The 6000-nt window shown below is 35.0% G+C and overlaps 1 long non-coding RNA gene across 1 annotated transcript; it reads right to left on the bottom strand.

Moving 5' to 3' along the window:
• Positions 1–5050: 5050 nt before the first annotated feature.
• Positions 5051–5581, bottom strand: LOC148730634 (uncharacterized). Its single transcript, XR_016001903.1, has 2 exons — positions 5311–5581; positions 5051–5090 (listed from the first exon to the last, which is right to left on the bottom strand). It is a non-coding gene; the product is annotated as an uncharacterized LOC148730634 (long non-coding RNA).
• Positions 5582–6000: the final 419 nt, after the last annotated feature.

Below are 6000 nucleotides of genomic sequence, written 5' to 3'. Positions count from 1 at the left end.
CCTTAAGGCAAAGAAAAAATATGAAGACATGTTTTATAATGAATTGCAGATATCTTTTGCTGCAAATTTTTGGGGATTATTTTTCAAGAGTTGCTTCTAACCACAGGATCTTTCATTACAATAATGAAGCTGTGACAGCGAGGAAAAAAATTAGATTGTGAAATGTTGGCAGGATCTGATACAACATTCCTGGGCATGCCATTCAAATCTAATTGGTAGGTTGTAGCAGTGTAAAAATTTTGCACAAGAATCAAACTTAAAGTCAGCTAGTATTGTAAGGTTTTATATGGGCTGAATGAGAAGGAAGATTCGCCAAAATGTATCAAACTCTTAGGTTTATACTTACAGTAAGTATAAAGTTGTTTCAAACAAACAAGTAAAAACTGACAGCAATTTAAACAAAATCTCTGGCTGCATATTTCACTTTCCCATGTAAATATTAGTATTCTATCGAGTTTACTATCCACCTGGATTTTTTTAAGGGATTATCTGCTTTCCTATTCGTGTGTACTTCCATGTATGCATGTTAGAGTAGTAACATATGCTGGTTATTCATGATAACTAAGGCCAACTATAACTGCATTTAATCTTAAAAGGTTTATTTCTCTTATACTAAAGGATTTATCAAATCTTTGAGTTCCAAAGTAAGTGGGCACCAAAGAAAAGTGTCTGACAGACTACCTTCTGAAAGTCCTCCAGATATGACCAGTGTTTTATTCTCAACTGGAATACCTGATAGCAAGTTCCCACCTAGAAAAATATCAGGCTACATATGAGGTCTTTTTTCATAAAACAAAAAAACGAAAACTCAATACATGGATTAAAACATAACATAGTTACTATATATAGTTTAGAAGCATTTTTCATTGACAAACTTGATTCAACTTGAACAAAATTATATTCAAAACCTATCATGAGAGATTTTTAGTGTATTCTACGGGCTTTTGTAAACTGACCAATATGCTACTTATGAATGCATTTGTCACCCTCTTTTAGGAATACTTAATTTAATATTTAATTTAAGAGAGTTCAAGTCTTTAAGTTTTTGCATAAGTTTCAGTGGAAACCCTCTCTCTACATAGTAGAAACATTTCTAGAAATGCATTCTCTTTGTTTATCATATATCTTTGTTTATCATATATCTTTGTTTATCATATTAACTGACCAATATGCTACTTATGAATGCAGTTGTCACCCTCCTTTAGGAATACTTAATTTAATATTTAATTTAAGACAGTTCAAGTCTTTAAGTTTTTGCATAAGTTTCAGTGGAAACTCTCTCTCTACATAGTAGAAACATTTCTAGAAATGCATTCTCTTTGTTTATCATGTATCTTTGTTTATCATATTCACTGACCAATATGCTACTTATGAATGCATTTGTCACCCTCCTTTAGGAATACTTAATTAAATATTTAATTGAAGACAGTTCAAGTCTTAAAGTTTTTGCCTAAGTTTCAGTGGAAACCCTATCTCTACAGAGTAGAAACATTTCTAGAAATGCATTCTCTTTGTTTATCACTCGTGCAGGTCCCTCATTTGAAAACTATTTGTTTTTTTTTTTGTTTTGTTTTTTTCATTTCAATTACAATTTTTCTTTGTAAAGATAAGGCAAAGACAGAGCAACGAAATCCCGATAGCTGGACAATTTAATCCTTAAAATAAAGTCATGACGATGAAGTTCCGTGTAAACAAACGTATTGTAATATCCTCTACTTACCCGAATGAAGTGTGGAGTTGAGCTCCAAAATAAAAAAGGGACACAACTGCCAACTGGCAGCTTAAACCCATTACAAACAACTGATTTACCTTTTCCTTGACAACGTCAGAACTACGCAACAAGACCAACCCAGCGACAGGGCTGAATAATGTCTGCGCATGTGCAAGATATCATTACAACAAGATCAAAATTTCGGCGTGAACGTAATACGTGGTCCTTTCCTGTTCAGTTGAATAACGTTAACAAAGGAACAGAAAATCTTCCATTATTTTTGCACCTAAACACAAATATCTCCTTTTTATGCTTTGGAAAATGAAAATTTGAACAATCCGAAGTTTTTCCCCAAAGAAATGCCGAGAAATACGAGAAAACTTGTCATTAACACGTTAAATATTCTGAGCTTTGGAGACGCCTTTGGATTCAACCACCACGACGCGTTCTTCGTTTCGACTTACACTCGTCTGCTTCGTTTGAGAAAGAAGTGATGTTTGGGAGACATTGATGGCAACATGAGAGTTTGGAAAAGTGTCTCCAGAGGTGAGTATTACGATCTTACTTTGTTTTGTAATCAAAACGGCACCTTTCTTGCGCTAGTCGTAAGTTAATATTTATGTGAATAAAAACGCTATGTGTTGTCGTGAAACATGAATGGCCAGCACCTGCATGCACTCATAAGCTGACTCACAAAACTTAAAGCTATAAAAAATGCTTTGTCAAGGAACGTATTGTTGGCTACGTGTACCTATACCCCTGTACAGTACTTTTTTCACTAAGTTTGCTTATCTTACTCGATCGATAAATTCCATTATTTGAATGAGACACATGTCACTGTTCCTAAATTATGAGGTATATTGTTAATTGTCTTAAACCATAAAAGCAATTCAATAACTATTTTTTAAATAGTAATGAAGTGGAGGATGATGTGGAGGGAGTGGTTAATCAGAGAATCATTTTATTTTAGATTTACGTGACTATCATACCTGCAGGTGCCCTCTTGTTGCAGTGCCTCCTCAGAGTTATTTACTTTTAATTAGTTAATACATTACAAAGAAATTACATATGTTATACTACAGAAATAGTAAGTTTGTGGGAAGTTGTTTACCTGAAGATGTCATTTCCTTATTTTGTAGTGTTTTGTCAAGTTGACTGGCCATGCTTTGTGAAGCACTCTCCTAAGAAAATTCATACCAAAACATCACCATGTCACTTAGTAGGACAATTTTTATAATTAGAAATTGATTCTTATAATATTGTTTTGAATTCATGTACCTGTCTGCCATCAGATGATTGAGTACTGGTTGGAGAAGATGTAGATGCCTCAGTGTCTCTCTGAAGAGTAAGGAGCAGATACAACAACAACCTTTATAACCTTTATTTATTTATTTATTCTAATTTCTAATGACTATTTTAACAAATTGGACATGCCCGCAGGTAGCTAGCTAATCTAGGTGGGTCATGTCTTAACTAAGAAAAAAAGTTGGTTTACAGGTTTACAGAAATCAGGAAATTAATTAGAGAGAATAAGTATACAGGTTTACAGAAATCAGGAAGTTAAATAAAAAGAGTAGATATAAAAACAAAGATACTACAAAAATAGTACAATTAAGGCTATACTTATTATTCTAGAAATACATTAAAAACCTTAAGAAAATTTGACCTTTTGAATGATGTTTCATATGTCAAGATAGGAGTCTTCTGAAGACAGAATATTGAAAAGTACTCTTTTAATTTTTCTCTTACAGTCATTTTTTGGGAGATTCCTTAATGTAAGAGGCATCTCGTTCCAAATTTTTGTTCCAATTCTAGAAAACGAGTTCAATTGAATAGAGAGCCTAGAGCTTTGTGTGTAGAAGTTGTGCAAAGCAGAGGATCGGGTATTATAGGGGTGAATATTAGAAATGTCTTGAAACAGGTCTCGAATACTTCTAGGCGCGTTTTTGTGTCTAATATCAAACATCAGGTTAGCTGTAAGCTCATAATTAGAAAATAATAGCGGTAAAATAACAGCAGCGGAAAATAGAGGAATTGCATGCTGATTGCGGTCAGAAAAATAGATAAAATGTAGAGCTCGTTTTTGCAGCTTTAGAAGCTTATCAAGATATGAGTTACATGCCTGGCCTCTAACTATTAGCCCATAGCTGTGATAAGGTGCAAAAAGAGATCTATAGATATTTATAAGGGTGTGTTTTGGAACAAAATGCCGTAGTTTAGACATTAGACCAATGGTTCGACTTATTTTAATTGTTTTATGATCAATATGATGTTTCCAAGTTAGACGATTATCAATTAGTATCCCTAAGTATTTTATAAATTCCTTACATTCTAAAGCTACATTTTTATTCTGCTCGTTATCAAACATCATAATTTTAGGTTGATAAGTAAATTTTCTTCGAGCAGGTGAAAATATGACGAAATTAGATTTTCTTAAATTCAGGGTCAATTTATTTAGCAGATACACGATAAAATATTTTGGTATTGTTCTAGAACGATTTTTTGTGATAACAAAGTAGCAATTATGCAGTCTGGTTTTTTGGTGGGCCAAATTGGCAAATAAACAAACAAACAAAATATGGCTCCAGCCTATTTTACGTGTGTGTGAATTGTGTGAGACTGGTATTTCATTTTCAGGGGCATCAAATATTGAGTGCTTTTGCAATTATATCTATAATTATCTCAATGTTGCTTAAACAACATTAGGCAAAAATAAGCACTGCACTTACTTGTACTGGTGGAACATAATCTGATTCATTGCAGAAAACACTATCAGCAATTGTAGAACACTCGTTGCACCATCGGGTTCCGGGCCGTTAAGTGGGGACATTAGCTCCAACCCGATCAAATAGACGGTAGAACCGCCTCGGGACTTTTCTCTTCGACAGTCCTTTGGAGTGCTCCAAGAGTGGACACGAGCAATATTCATTGGCTTCCCGAGTTGCTCTAATCCAATGCCGAGTGCAAGCCCAGCAATTTAAATTTCCGTCTACAAACCGAGCAATGGCCTCGTGAAACCGCCTCAATCAACCTTGGCATCTTTCTCCAGCTCGTGTTCGCTTAATAAGCCACCAAGTCCGCTCATTGGGCTTTGCATGGGAACTAAAGAACAATAGGATGGACGTCGATAACATCCAAACACCGCGTAAGATGTCATCTGCTAAGTCTTCGATAAATCTATCGTGTTAACGCGCTGTTTTCACTAAGTGTACAACCTTTAAACCTCAGTGTACAAAAGTGTATGTGCTGGTCAATGAACGAGGGAACTAGCGTAAAGATTTCTTTCTACCGTTTTCAGTTTGGCGCTACCTTTTCACCAAAAACCGGGCGCTATACGAAACTTTTTACACTTGCAGCTAAATACAGGAATTGCACCGACCTGTGATTGGAAGTTAGAAATAGCATTAGTCACGCTGTTGAGCTCAAGAGACTTGTAGATCACGTAAGCATTTGTGGTCGAAAGTTATGTTAGCATTAAAAATCTTTCCGTTTTTCAAATCAAATAAACACAGACTTTTATATTATCGCTGGAAGAGAAATTCTCGGGTCAAATCTACTTCGGTAAAGGGGTAAATTTATGGCGTGGATTTGCTGCCTACCGTTCCTTATTCATGGTCGAAAATTCACCACTGAAACAGCAATAATATTTGTTTTCGCTTCAGTATCGAGCAGTTTTCGTTCCTTAATTGACTGGCTGGGTAATATGTTCTATTTGCAAACGTTTCGCTCTTGGTGCAATTCCTTTCTGTAACGCAAGTCTTAAATACAGGAATTGCACCGGGCCGATTGGTCGACTTCCAGCGGTGAAAAATGGAAACGCCGAACGCGATAATCTTTCTTCCTTCAGTCCAAAGCCTTTGATCTTCCCTAATGAAGTACATTTTCAATGTACCACATTTCAAGTCAACCAAATATTGATTTGAGCAGCTTCTATGGAGCTGTTTTGTTAAACCATGTTTTACAAAACAGCTTTAAAGCATGTTTAGGCTTTGGTGTGAATGGGGTATAAGACTGGAATGTCTTTAATTTAATTGTGTTATTAATTTAACATGTGGATGATATTCTCTCATTGTAATTTATTACAAGACTTCAAGGTTATCGAAATTGTGGTATCAGGATGAAAATGTTTAATTTAATTTCCTAAGTGCTTCATGTTATACCATCTTACAGGGTTAGTGGAGATTATAGGTGTTGTGGGTTTTAAATTTAATCAAAATTGTTCTCTAAGGAAAGTTTGAACCTATAAACTGGATTCTGGAGGGGAGTGGTGGGCAAAAGGTACACACAGA

This window comes from Stylophora pistillata, chromosome 5 (assembly GCF_964205215.1).
Source record: "Stylophora pistillata chromosome 5, jaStyPist1.2, whole genome shotgun sequence".
Lineage (NCBI taxonomy): Eukaryota > Metazoa > Cnidaria > Anthozoa > Scleractinia > Pocilloporidae > Stylophora > Stylophora pistillata.
This window is presented reverse-complemented; position numbering and strand designations above follow the sequence as displayed.